This window comes from Haliotis rubra, unplaced genomic scaffold (genome assembly GCF_003918875.1).
Source record: "Haliotis rubra isolate DU_JTF1 unplaced genomic scaffold, ASM391887v1 Scf1146, whole genome shotgun sequence".
NCBI classification, from domain to species: domain Eukaryota; kingdom Metazoa; phylum Mollusca; class Gastropoda; order Lepetellida; family Haliotidae; genus Haliotis; species Haliotis rubra.
In genome coordinates this window covers 120425-133424 of record NW_025765055.1, presented here as the reverse complement: position 1 = coordinate 133424, position 13000 = coordinate 120425, and the positions used below count along the sequence as shown (strand labels likewise).

The 13000-nt window shown below is 42.7% G+C and overlaps 1 long non-coding RNA gene across 1 annotated transcript; it reads right to left on the bottom strand.

The window, feature by feature from the left end:
* Positions 1 to 4936: 4936 nt before the first annotated feature.
* On the bottom strand, positions 4937 to 13000 carry LOC124253904. The gene is made up of 3 exons (XR_006892328.1): positions 12942 to 13000; positions 5965 to 6093; positions 4937 to 5036 (listed from the first exon to the last, which is right to left on the bottom strand). It is a non-coding gene; the product is annotated as an uncharacterized LOC124253904 (long non-coding RNA).

Below are 13000 nucleotides of genomic sequence, written 5' to 3'. Positions count from 1 at the left end.
TACTCTAAGCAAAAGCAATTTCAATTTATTGATTATCTCATAATTACTAACAAGTTTGAATATATTTACAAACAGAGTTAAACGCTGTTTGATGTGGAACATACAGTTGTCTGGAAGTAAATGCTTGGTCTTTGTGTATACCAAATGTAGTCACAAATTGTGGTTGTGTCGAACCTTGAAGTATCCCTCAAATTATTACGATGTTAGTCTTTAGTAGTGTGGGTGTGTGAGTTTTAATGTTACCCCGCTTGAAGCAATATTCCAGCAGTATCACGGCGGGGAACACCAGAAATGGGCTTCACATATTGTGCCCATGCGGATAATCGAACCAGGGTCTTCGGTGTGACGACCGAACGCTTTAACGACTAGGCTACCCCGCCGCCTCTTGTCTTTAATATCACCATTTCATTATCAGAGAGATAAATATGAGCGCAACTCAGAAGACAAAAACTAATTAACCATGCTCAGTATTTGTCGTGTACACATGTCAAGGACAGCCTCCGTGGTGTAGTGGTTAGAGCGTCCGCCCGGAGTGCGGAAGGTGGCGGGTTCGATCCCCGACTGCGTCATACCAAAAGACGTTAAAATATGGTACTTGTTGGTCCCTGTCTGGAGCTCGGCATTAATGGGTACAGCAAGGACTGGTCGGCTCCGAGTCAGTATAATGTGTCTGAGTGGGGTATTCATGCTTCACTGCGGCATGGTATCACAGTGGGCTAGCATTATAAAACCAGCTTAAGTCTGGGCTAGTACAAGCAGCCGCACATACACATACACACGCATGCACGTCGTCATATGAGTGAAATATTCTCAAGCACGACGTTAAACCCAATTCCACCACCACCACACATGTCAGGGATGGGTCAAGCTAGTAAACAATATGTCCAGTTGAGCAGGTTATGTCCATAATAATTGCCGAAACGTGTATTCAAGAACAGAAAGACTCTCTGGTGAAGTGGGGTTAGAGCGCCGCCCAGAGAGCGGAAGGTCGTAGATTAGATCCCCGGCCGCGTCATACCAAGAGACGTTAAAATATGGTACTTGTTGGCTCCTGCCTGGCGCATTAATGGGTACAACAAGGACTGGTCGGCTCGGAGTCAGTATAATGTGTCTGATAATGTATGATTAATGCATTAATGCTTAAATGCGGCATTGTATCCGACTAAGCTAGCTCTACAAAACCAGCTTAAGCCTAGGCTAGTACAAGCAGCCACACATACACACACATGCATGTCGTCATGTGATCGAAATATTCTTAAGTGCAACGTTGAACCCAATTTCACATCACTTAAAAACAGGAGTATAGGCAAGAAGGAAAGTCGACAGATAGTGGGAAGACGGCAGAGAGACCAACAGAAGGCAAATCCAGAGACAAGATTAGCCACAGAGCTAAAAACTTAAATATTTTGCTGTTAAACACAGAAGAGTGTCAGAGGTGATACAATACTAAGAGAGCTTGAGGTGAAACAATACTACTGATAAGATATCAAGGGAGGTAAGGAAACTCTGAAGGAGTCAGTCGTGTTGTTTCTGTCATGATACAGTTCCCGATATGATGGGTAGGCTGGTCCCCAGGATTCAGCTGGCCTCAGAGACTGGATGATTCTCTGTGAAGTACAGGTCCCGATATAATGGTTTGGCTGGTCCCCAAGATTTAGCTGGCCTCAGAGACTGGATGATTCTCTGTGAAATACAGTTCCCGATACGATGGGTGGGCCGGTCCCCAGGAATCAGCTGGCCTGAGAGACTGGATGATTCTCTGTGAAATACAGCTCCCGATATGATGAGTGGGCTGGTCCCCAGGATTCAGCTGGCCTCAGAGATTGAATGATTCTCTGTGAAATACGGGAAACGTCGTTTATAACGAACTATAAGATATAACGTTTGAACACTGGTTCTTGCGTATTTTGGATGAGATCTAGTTCATCTATATCTGGGGTGATGGGGTAGCCTTGTGGTTAAAGCGTTCCGACCTCACGCCGAAGACCTGGTTCGATTCCCCTAATAGGTACAATGTGTGAAGCCTATTTCTGGTATCACCCACCGTCATATTAGTGAAAGTGACGTAAAACTTAAACTGACTCACTCACTCATCTATATCTCCAGTAATTATTTTGGCATACATTAAAAATCAAACACATATTATATTACCTGTAATAAGGTACCGTCTTCTTTGTAAATGGTCACAAACATCATGACAACAAATGGGATGCACGGAATGACTGCAATGGACCAACCGATGGAGGCAGCATAGGCAGGATACACATAGTGGCCATACGTCGGAGGCACGTATTTTGTCAGAGTGGAAATGAAAACGATCTGAAACGGTCAAGAAAATACGTACGTGCGTGAGTTGGATTTTACACCGCTTTTAGCAATATTCCAGCAATATCACGGTGGGGACACCAGAAATGGGCTGCACACATTGTACCCATGTGGGGAATCGAACCCGGGTCTTCGGCATGACGAACGAACGCTTTAACCACTAAGCTACCCCACCGCCCCAGTCAAGAAAATCTGTTTATAGACCACATTCACATTTACCTTTTTGTTTGTTTGTTTGTTGTTAAACGTCGCACTCAGCAATATTCCAGCTATTTGGCGGCGGCCTGGGCCAGATAATCCAGTGATCAAAAGCATGGGCATCGATATTCGCAATTGGGATGCGATGTCAGTGAGCCTGGTCATCCAATCCCATTACTCGCCTCTTACGAATGAGTCAGTGAGTTTAGCAATATTCCAGCAATATCACGGCGGGTGACACCAGAAATGGGCTTCACACATGGGGAATCGAAACTACATCGTCGGCATGATGAGCGAACGCTTTGATCACATGGCTCCCCACGGCCCGCCTCTTACGACAAGATAGGAAGGCCAGTTCTTCCCTAGACAGGTCCGTCTGAGGACATTTGTGAGTACAATTCGGATTTGACGTTTGAAAAACAAGTGTCCTCATCATAATTTCAATCAACTATTTTATTTTATAAAACATCATATCTTTGGTGAAGATCACTCAGATTTCAAAAGAAAATGGTTATGTCTCTTTCAAAATGATTAAACTAACAAATTGACATAGTGAGGTTTTCTAGGCCGCACTCTGCACTCTTTCATCTTTTCTTATCTCTCTTTCCTTATTTCTCCTTTCTTTCCCATCTTTATAACAAAAATTGCATATGTTGTGCATGTAACGCGAGGTAAAGAAAAGAAAAGAAAACAGCAGAATACAGGCTTCCACCATAAATTTCAAAAAATGTTTGAATCCGGAAAATGTATACTGTAAATACTCGTGAAATGCGTTTTCTGTAATATTTGACTAATAAAAAAAATTTTATTTTTTTTTTAAAAAGTGTCCTCATCATGCTGGGTCCCGTTTCACAAACCGATCCCAGTGCTGTACCTGTCGTAAGAATATGTTAAAGTTTAACGTTACGATCGCCTCGTGAGACGGGGCCCAGATCAAACCGTACCAGGAGCATTGCTGGTGTGACGTAACGCCACGTGACTCTGAAGAACCACGGAGTCGGCCGACCAGTCATCAGTTCGATATCTGCGCTCAGCCGATTCACTCCTGTTACAAAAGCAAATACTAATCACGAAACTAAAAAAATTGTAAATACACGTACTGCAACGTGGTTCGACACAACCGCAAAATCTGGCAAAATTAGGAATACACAGGGATCAAGGTTTTACTTCGAGGAACGGTAAGTTCGAGTTAAAGGTGCTTGAGTTTATATAAAAATGAGTGAGTGAGATTAGTTGATCAATATCCCTGCCATATGGCGGCGGTCTGTAAATAATCGAGTCTGGACCAGACAATCCTGTGATCAACAGCATTAGCATCGATCTACGCAATTGGGATACGATGACATGTGTCAACCAAGCCAGCGAGCCTCTTATGACAATCCTGGGTTGCTGAAAACCAATTCTAACCCGGACTTTTAGGGGTCCAGAGAATCACTGGTTGTTGATATGAGTTCTCTTACTTTACACTGAGTGAGTGAGTGAGTTTAGTTTTACGCCGCACTCAGCAATATTCCAGCTATATGGCGGACTTTACACTGAGAGTGAAGCTGAAGTTCTAAAGGCAGCCTGATATATTTAGCCAAAAAGGTGTTACACAGCAGAAAACACTCCCTCATACGTCATGCGGCGTAAAACTAAACTCACTCACTCTCATACGTCAGCCAGCAGGGTTTAGTGTTGGGAATTGGTGTAAATCTCATAATTGATGATTGGTTCGTTACAACCGATCAATCATCGAAAATAATTGGTTTGCGTCATTTATCAAATTTTCCTGGTTATTTTTGTTAATGGACAAAAAATAAAGAAAAAGCATGTAGTTCTCTCGGGCTTTTTCGCAAATTGCACAAAATGCATTTGCAAATTTCACATCTTTAAAGGATGACTAGTGTGTTAGGAACATACATTTCCTGGAGTTGTTAAGATAAACTTAATCATGACTTGGAACGAGCTTGTAGTGCTTATACAATGTCGAGACAAAATCAACCTTTTGAAAAATATTGTTATTGCAAACAAGTGGTCCAAAATGGTTTGTGTTCGATTATGAGAAAACATGATCGATTGCTTGGTCGTTTTGTCATTGCGACCAATCTTCGATTATTTCAATTAATCGGACTAACACTAGCAGGGCCACAGAACACAAAGCATAATGTGTGGATGGGATTTAGGACCGCGGGGATAACAGCAATAATATTGTGATATGTGATAACAGCAATAATATTGTGATATGTGATAACAGCAATAATATTGTGATATGTGATAACAGCCATAATATAGTTATATGTGATAACAGCAATAATATTGTGATATGTGATAACAGCAATAATATTGTGATATGTGATAACAGCAATAATATTGTGATATGTGATAACAGCAATAATATTGTGATATGTGATAACAGCAATAATATTAATACCATATATCCATCCCAGTACAATGCATTCAAGAAAACCAGCAAAGAACAGGAAGATGGCGGCCATGTACCAGTCTAGTAGCTGGAAGATGTACATTCCTCCCTGAAACAACATTTGATTTGTTGGGTGAGTGAGTTAACGTTTACAGTGTCACATCGACATTAGGGGCCATTCATAAATTATGGCTAGGGGTGTTCATGATATACTCATGCCAATAATGGTTGTCACCGCCCTCCCCACCCCAACCCCACACCCCACACCCTCGCCAATAAAAATAAAAAATAGAAGGGGGTGACAACCATTATTGGCATGAGTATATTTATGGAAAAGCATGTACAATATGTATGCCCATTTTGACGTCAACTACATTAAAAAAATTAAAAGCATAGACAATACAACATATCAAACAAGCTAAAGATCACCAACAACTGAGGGTAGATCACCACAGTGAGGACCACGGGTCTTACGGTACAAGCGCCGTGTGATTTCCTGCACGGGCCCAAGCTGGGTTTACACCATCAGCGGTTGGCGATTGTGCTATTTATCTATTCACAAAACATATTCATCAAAACTTTTCAAACAATTCTAAATTCAAACATTTCTTAAAAAAACAACCACCCAGCAATTATTAAAAAATCCTTGCCATTATGATGCGATTTTTTTTGTTGGTATACATTATTATGCTGTGGTCATGCAAGTGTTTGTGTCCTTTGGGTTTTTTGGTTTGTTTTTTTTGTTTAGCGCTGTATCGAGCAATATCCTAGCTATATGGCGGCGATCTGTAAATAAATCTCAACCACACAATTCAGTGATGAATATCAATTGGGATACGATGACATGTGTCAACCAATTCAGGAGCCTGACCACCCGATCCCGTTAGTCGCCTCTTACGAAAAGCATAGGTGACTGAAGATCAATTCAATCGGATCTTCACGGGTCAACAAGTAAACTACATTAATTTATCCACGTGGTAAAATATATTCTGCTATGGGAATTCTGAAATAAAAAAAGACATTATTTCAATACAAACCTCTGTGGTTATTACAATTCCCAGCAGAAAGGAACCGAAACAGTAGCCAAACGTCACGGTGTTTCTCCATCTCAGCAGGGAGGGGTATTCATCGAAGATGACAGACGCTACAGTCTCCACCATTGAAAACTACAAACATGATAAGAACCAGATGCTTGATTGGCATTTTAGAAGATGATATTTGATGAACATAGAGATTTTTTCTGGGTTACATCTTCTTTTTATTCTCGAGTACAACGTTTCAGGGCTTGTTCTGGCCCCATCATCAGTAAACGTTTCAGGGCTTGTTCTTGCCCCATCATCAGTGGTAAACTGATGATGGGGCCAGAACAAGCCCTGAAACGTTGTACTCGAGAATAAAAAGAAGATGTAACCCAGAAAAAATCTCTATGTTCATGATAAGAACCATTTAACTCTAGTTGCACTTTGTAGGCACCCCTTGAAGAGCAACCTCCTCGTGGTGGGTGCTGGGTAACGCTAATGGCTCTTCGCCCCCGCGTGTGGACCCGGGTCGAATAGGTCCACAGCACCCCATTGCTGGTCGTAAGAGGCGATCAAATTGGGCAACCCGTTTGCCGTGGGTTGCATCCCTGTGTCGGCAGAGGAAGGGAGTCTGGTGGTTGAGGATGACGGAACCGGCAATAGTGTTCACTAATCCAACACACCACTTCGACCCTAACTTTGCCTAGACGGGTGGTAGAATAGGCCCGATTCTACCAATCGGCTGGTCACGCCTTGCCCTGTGCATGGAATGTCTATACAAAACGTAGTATTACATAACACTTTTGGCCATGTTCAAAATGCTAACAAATATCCTACGGAACAAATTAGCCTCGCAGACCCATGCACAGAAGGCGGTGGCTCATGGGCCAATCTGGTGATGCTGACCTCCGATTTCTGTACGTCTCCAATTGATTGTCATGGACAGAACCATCCTGACCTTTAATCTGGTAGGCAGCTACAGCATTTCATGTCAAATTCGCTGGAGTATAACATCCCTTTATCCCTGGTCTTTGCAGCTTGGAGATCCGCTGCAATATAAGATCGTCCTTGTTGACACTCCACGGTGGGTGGGGAGAGGGGATGCTGAACCACATTACCCACGACATGGCTTCCCAATACCCCGGTTCAAAACGACGACACATGGATACCGACAATTCCTCGTCTGACGAGAGTACGCCCCCCCGACCTGACTACTGGCCACGCTTCCTGATTATTGAGGCTTGTGACAAGCAACCTTTGCAATTGAACCCTTTTGCAATCTCCAAAGGTATCGCTGGTATCTGCGGAGAGGTTGCCAATGTCACAAAGCTCTGATCTGGCTCTCTCCTGATAGAATGTACCCGGAAACAACAATCTTTAAATCTTCTCAAAATACAAGAATTTGTAAATATCAAGGTCGCTGTCTCAGCACACAAAACCCTTAATTCGTGTAGAGGCATTGTACGGGACAGAGCTCGATGCCTGTCTGACATGACCGAAGAACAAATTGTCAAGGAACTCTCTCAGCAATCCGTCACAGCCGTCCAAACGATTTACCTTCAAAAAGGATGGTGCTGTTCAACCAACGAACACCTATCTCTTCACGTTCGCGCGAGCAAACATTCCTGACTCGATTAGAGCTGGTTATTGTAGCATTGGTGTGGAGGTGTATGTCCCCAATCCACTCCGGTGCTACAACTGCCAAAAGTTTGGACATGGATCCAAGTCCTGTCGTTCCTCTGCTGTCTGTTACCGCTGTGGTGACAAGCATGAGGGCAACGACTGTACTAAGGAAGTGAAGTGCACAAACTGCGGTGGTAAACCATATGGCCTCTTCCAAGTTCTGCCCAGTATGGAAACGCGAATCCGAGATACTGAAGATTAAACACAAAGAAAATATCTCCTTTCACGAAGCAAAGAAGAGGGTTGCAAGTCTAACTGCAGCCCCTTCAACCATCACCTACTCTGCCGCTGTCTCCCGTCCTACTATCACTACTGCAACCATCTCATGTCAGACCGACCTGACATGGGTCACGTCTTCTCAGCCAACTGAACTCAACACAACTCAGCCTATCTCAGCCACTCCATCTCCAACGCCAAAAGTCAAAACTTCTGAATCACAAACACCAGAACAAATGCCAAAACCAGAAACAGAATCTACGCGCAGAAAAAAAGGGAAAGAAAGAGGCTAGAGAGACTAAAACAACTTGAACTACCAAACACAAAACCAAAGGCCACCTCTCCTTCAGAGGTCCCCATCGAGGTCCATAACTCCTTTGGCCCTCTGGATATGGAGGTAACTCCAACTCCACCTGACACCAATAAGAGTTCATCAAACGCTTCACGCTCACGTGACATGTCACCAGTGGAAGCACCATGAATCCACAAAACATGATCCAATGGAATTGCAGAGGACTTAAGAATAATTATAATGAATTACAGTTATTGATTCAAGACTTCAAACCATCTGCGTTTTGTCTCCAAGAAACCTACCTAAAAAGGACCGATAAATTTGACATCCGTCGGTACAGTTCCTACCATTCCTTTTCTCCCCGTGTAAAGGCTACAGGAGGCACTTCTATCCTGGTGAGGCAGGGCATCCTTCATAGCCCTGTCCCACTTAAAACCAACCTACAAACTGTTGCTGTCCGCATGACTCTGAACATAGGGTTTACACTATGTTCCTCTATCTCCTCCCACCTCAACTGTTCGCCTATCAGATCTTCAGAACTTATATGATCAACTCCCGAAGCCCTGCATAATCATGGGCGACTTCAACGGCCATAACCCCCTATGGGGGAGTACTGATACAAATAGTAAGGGAAAGATACTTGAAGAGTTTCTCTCAAATAATGATGTCTGCATCTTCAACGATGGATCAAACACCTACCTCCACCCTGCCACCGGAACATACTCTGCTCTCGATCTATCACTTACAGATTCTAATCTTTTAAATGAGTTCGAATGGTCGGTCCATGACGACCTTTGTGGAAGCGACCACTTCCCAACAATTCTTACTCCTATCAACCCCACGGATGAACCACCATCAACAAGATGGAATTTTACTAAGGCCAATTGGCCTTTATTCCAAACCCTATGTTCAGAAAAACTTAAGCCGGACAACTTCAGGAATGTTCCTGACCCCATGGAACTATTTTCAGACGTCCTAAATGCCATCGGAGACAAAAGTATTCCTAAGTCCTCTGCAAACCCGCACATACGCAAAACCATGGTTTGATACAAACTGCAAACAAGCTAGGAAAAATAGGAAGAAGGCGGAAAATATTTCCGACAACATCCTACAGTGCACAACCTGAATGCTGTTAAAATGACAAATGCCAGGGCAAAACGTACCTTCAAACAAACTAAACGCCGCTCATGGAGGAAATATGTGTCCAAAATCAACTCCCGCGACACCCATGTCCAAGGTGTGGAACATGATTCAAAAGATCAAGGGCAAGGGTCAAAATCAGGAGTTCACCACCTGAAAGATGGTGACTCCTTCTAACAAATAAATCTGAGATTGCAAACAAACTCGGTGAAACTTTGGCAAACCACTCCTCCTCATCAAATTATAACCCTCGGTTCCAGAAATATCAAACCCAACAAGAAAAGAAACCAGTCAATTTTAACTCTGATAATGGGGAGGATTACAACGAAATGTTCTCCTCCATGAATTAAGTACTGCCCTAGGACAGGCTCACGACACTGCGGCAGGAGCTGATGAAATCCATTATCAGCTTCTGAAACACCTCCCTGACTCAGGCTTGGAAACACTCCTAAATATATTTGATGACATCTGGACATCCGACACTTTCCCCTTCGTGGCACAATGCCATTATCATCCCTATACTAAAACCTGGCCGCGATCATACTGATCCCTCAAACTACCGTCCTATATCACTAACTAGCTGCGTTTGCAAAACCATGGAGCGCATGGTCAACAATCGATTAATCTGGTACCTGGAGACCAATAACCTCCTCAGTGACCTCCAATGTGGTTTCCGAAAACCGAAGTACCATTGACCATCTGGTGCGTCTAGAATCATTCATCAAAACTCCATTGTCAACAAACAACATGCAGTATCTATCTTTTTCGACTTAGAAAAAGCATATGATACAACATGGAAACATGGTATCCTAAAAGATTTACACGAGTTTGGATTGAGGGGTAGATTACCTCAATTCATATCTCGGTTTTAAATAACAGACATTTTCAAGTTCGGGTGGGTTCCACACTGTCCGACTATTTCCACCAAGATCAGGGCGTCCCCAAGGCAGCATCCTGTCTGTCACACTTTTAGCATCAAAATTAACAGCCTCACTAACGTTCTGAACAGTTGCGTTGATGGGTCCCTTTCGTGGATGACTTCAATATTTCATGTCGTGGTAAGAACATGCACGCAATAGAAAGGCAGCTACAACTCTGCCTTAACAAAATCCAAAATGGGCCAATGAAAATGGTTTTAAGTTTTCAAAATCCAAAACAAATTGTATTCATTTTTGTCGTAAATACAAACCACACAAGGATCCAGACCTAACTTTAGATGGTACTCCCATCAAGGTAGTAGAAGAGGCCAAATTCCTTGGACTCATATTCGACCGCCACCTGACATTCTTACCACACATAAAATATTTGAAAACCAAGTGCTTGAAGGCTCTAGACTTGCTAAAAGTAGTTTCAAATACAGAGTGGGGGAGGGGATCAGACCACCCTACTTCACTTGTACAGATCATTAGTTCGCAGTAAACTAGATTATGGCTCCATTGTCTACGGTGGAGCCTGCAAAAGCAATTTAGAAAAATTAGACTCTATCCACCACCAAGGACTGAGGCTCTGCCTGGGAGCTTTTAGGACCTCTCCGGTAGACAGTCTATATGCAGAGGCCAATGAACCTTCCCTTGAACAACGCCGCATTAAACTCTCACTGCAGTATATCACTAAATTACGTTCAAATGAGCCCAATCCAGCATACAATTGTGTTTTCAACCCGCTCTATGAAAACTTATTTCCTAAACTGCCAAGCCTGGTTCCACCACTTGGAATCAGGATCAAACCACACATATCTGCAGCTAAAATTGATCTCGACATCATTGCACCATACCGACTTCTGTCCTCACCACCATGGCAAATGGTGAAACCACAGGTCGATCTTACCCTCACCAAACTCAAAAAGTCTGAAACAAATCCCTGGTGTTCCAACAGGAATACAACCAGTTACGTACGAAGTATAACACTCACAGATCCATTTTCACAGACGGATCCAAGGACGATGGCCAAGTTGCCAGCGCTACAGTCATCGGAGCCAAGACTGTCTCCTCTAGGATCCCCGACAACAGTTCCATTTTCACCGCTGAAGCCAAAGCTATCTTCTCAGCTTTGACCTACATTCAACAGCAAAATCAGTCCAAAAACTTCATCGTATTTACAGATTCATTATCCTGCCTTCAAGCACTTCTAAACGTGACTTCAAGTCACCCAATCATCCTGGACATATTAGAACTGTACAACGACCTTTCTACTGGCCAATATGACATCGTCCTCTGCTGGTTGCCGGGTCACGTCGGCATAGCAGGTAACACAAAGGCCGATGCTGCAGCAAAAGCAGCTCTTGAAAAGCCCTTATCTCCACTGCTAATCCCGTACAGTGACTTCAAACCCACTATCAAAAGCTATACTCGGGACCTGATGCAAAAGGTGGGACACTCAAGTAGGAAGAAACAAACTCCATGAATTGAAGCCAACAATTGGTTATACCTACTTGGGTTGTCAGTCAAGACGCGATGAGGTAATTCTACGACGATGTCGTATTGGCCACAGTCGATTTACACATGACTATCTGCTGAAAACGGATGGGGATGGACCCCCCATGTGTGTCTCTTTGCAATGAGGTGATCACCGTCAAGCATATTCTGCTTGAATGCGTGGACTTATCGCCTGCAAGGGACTCACATTATGATGCAACAAACCTAAAAGATCTGTTCTCACGCGTGAGCGCCCATCTGATACTGAACTACCTGAGGGAAGTTCATCTGTATCATAAATTGTAACTGTGAAATGTAACAACCATAAATTGTAACTATGAAACGTAACAAACCGCCTGCCTTTAAATTTGATGCTATGACTTTTCTGCTTTTGAATGACAATGTAATAAATAAATGTCTTTGAAATAAAACTCACCCGAGTGTTCTCGTACTTACAATGTTTACTAATGCAAACTTGTTCTCGTCACTATATGGCTGGAAAAATGCCGATGTGACGTAAAGCTCAACTCAACTCAACTCAACTCTTTATTTGATTCATACGATGTATTCGTGACCACTTTCCCCTTTCAAAAGCCGCTTTTCGTCTTCTCCCGGAATATCACAAGTCGGGCACGAATGAACACGATGTTAGCAAATGGTTCAGAACGAAACGGATTTGTGAATGTAATCACTATATGAGTAAGGCATATTTATCAAAGACATAAACTTACAACATAACAACCTACCCAAAGACTGAAGAAGGCAAATAAGACATATGCAAGTAACATAACCGGAAGAGATAGTTTTATCGCATGTAGGAAACATTCAAGCACAGGCAAACTGTAGCAAACAGGGTTGCGCAACAAAGAGAAAATGACCAGTCTTCGTATAGAATCGTTGTTGTTACAGATACTAAAGTTTGAATTATGCTGCAAAACTTTGTTCAAGAAATTTCCTTTTCAACACACGGAGGACACTTTTTCGCAGCTAATAATATGCCAAAAAGGACTTTATAGGTCGTGTTTTCTTGTTCAAATATGCATCAATATGCAAGATATATTTCGCAACGTTATGGGTGTCAATTTGAATATGATGAATAGATTTCATCACAAGTGTTTTAAAATCAATAGGGAAAATAACAACCTTGTGCCGTTAATTGGAATTGGCCTCGCAGACTCGGTTAAAAAAAACACTCGTGACGAATCCTCTATCTTTTAAAAACCTTTTCAAATTCAACAAACTATTCTCACCATTGTATCCAATATCAACAACATTAGAATAATAAAGAAGAGAAAGCTCCATAGTTGAG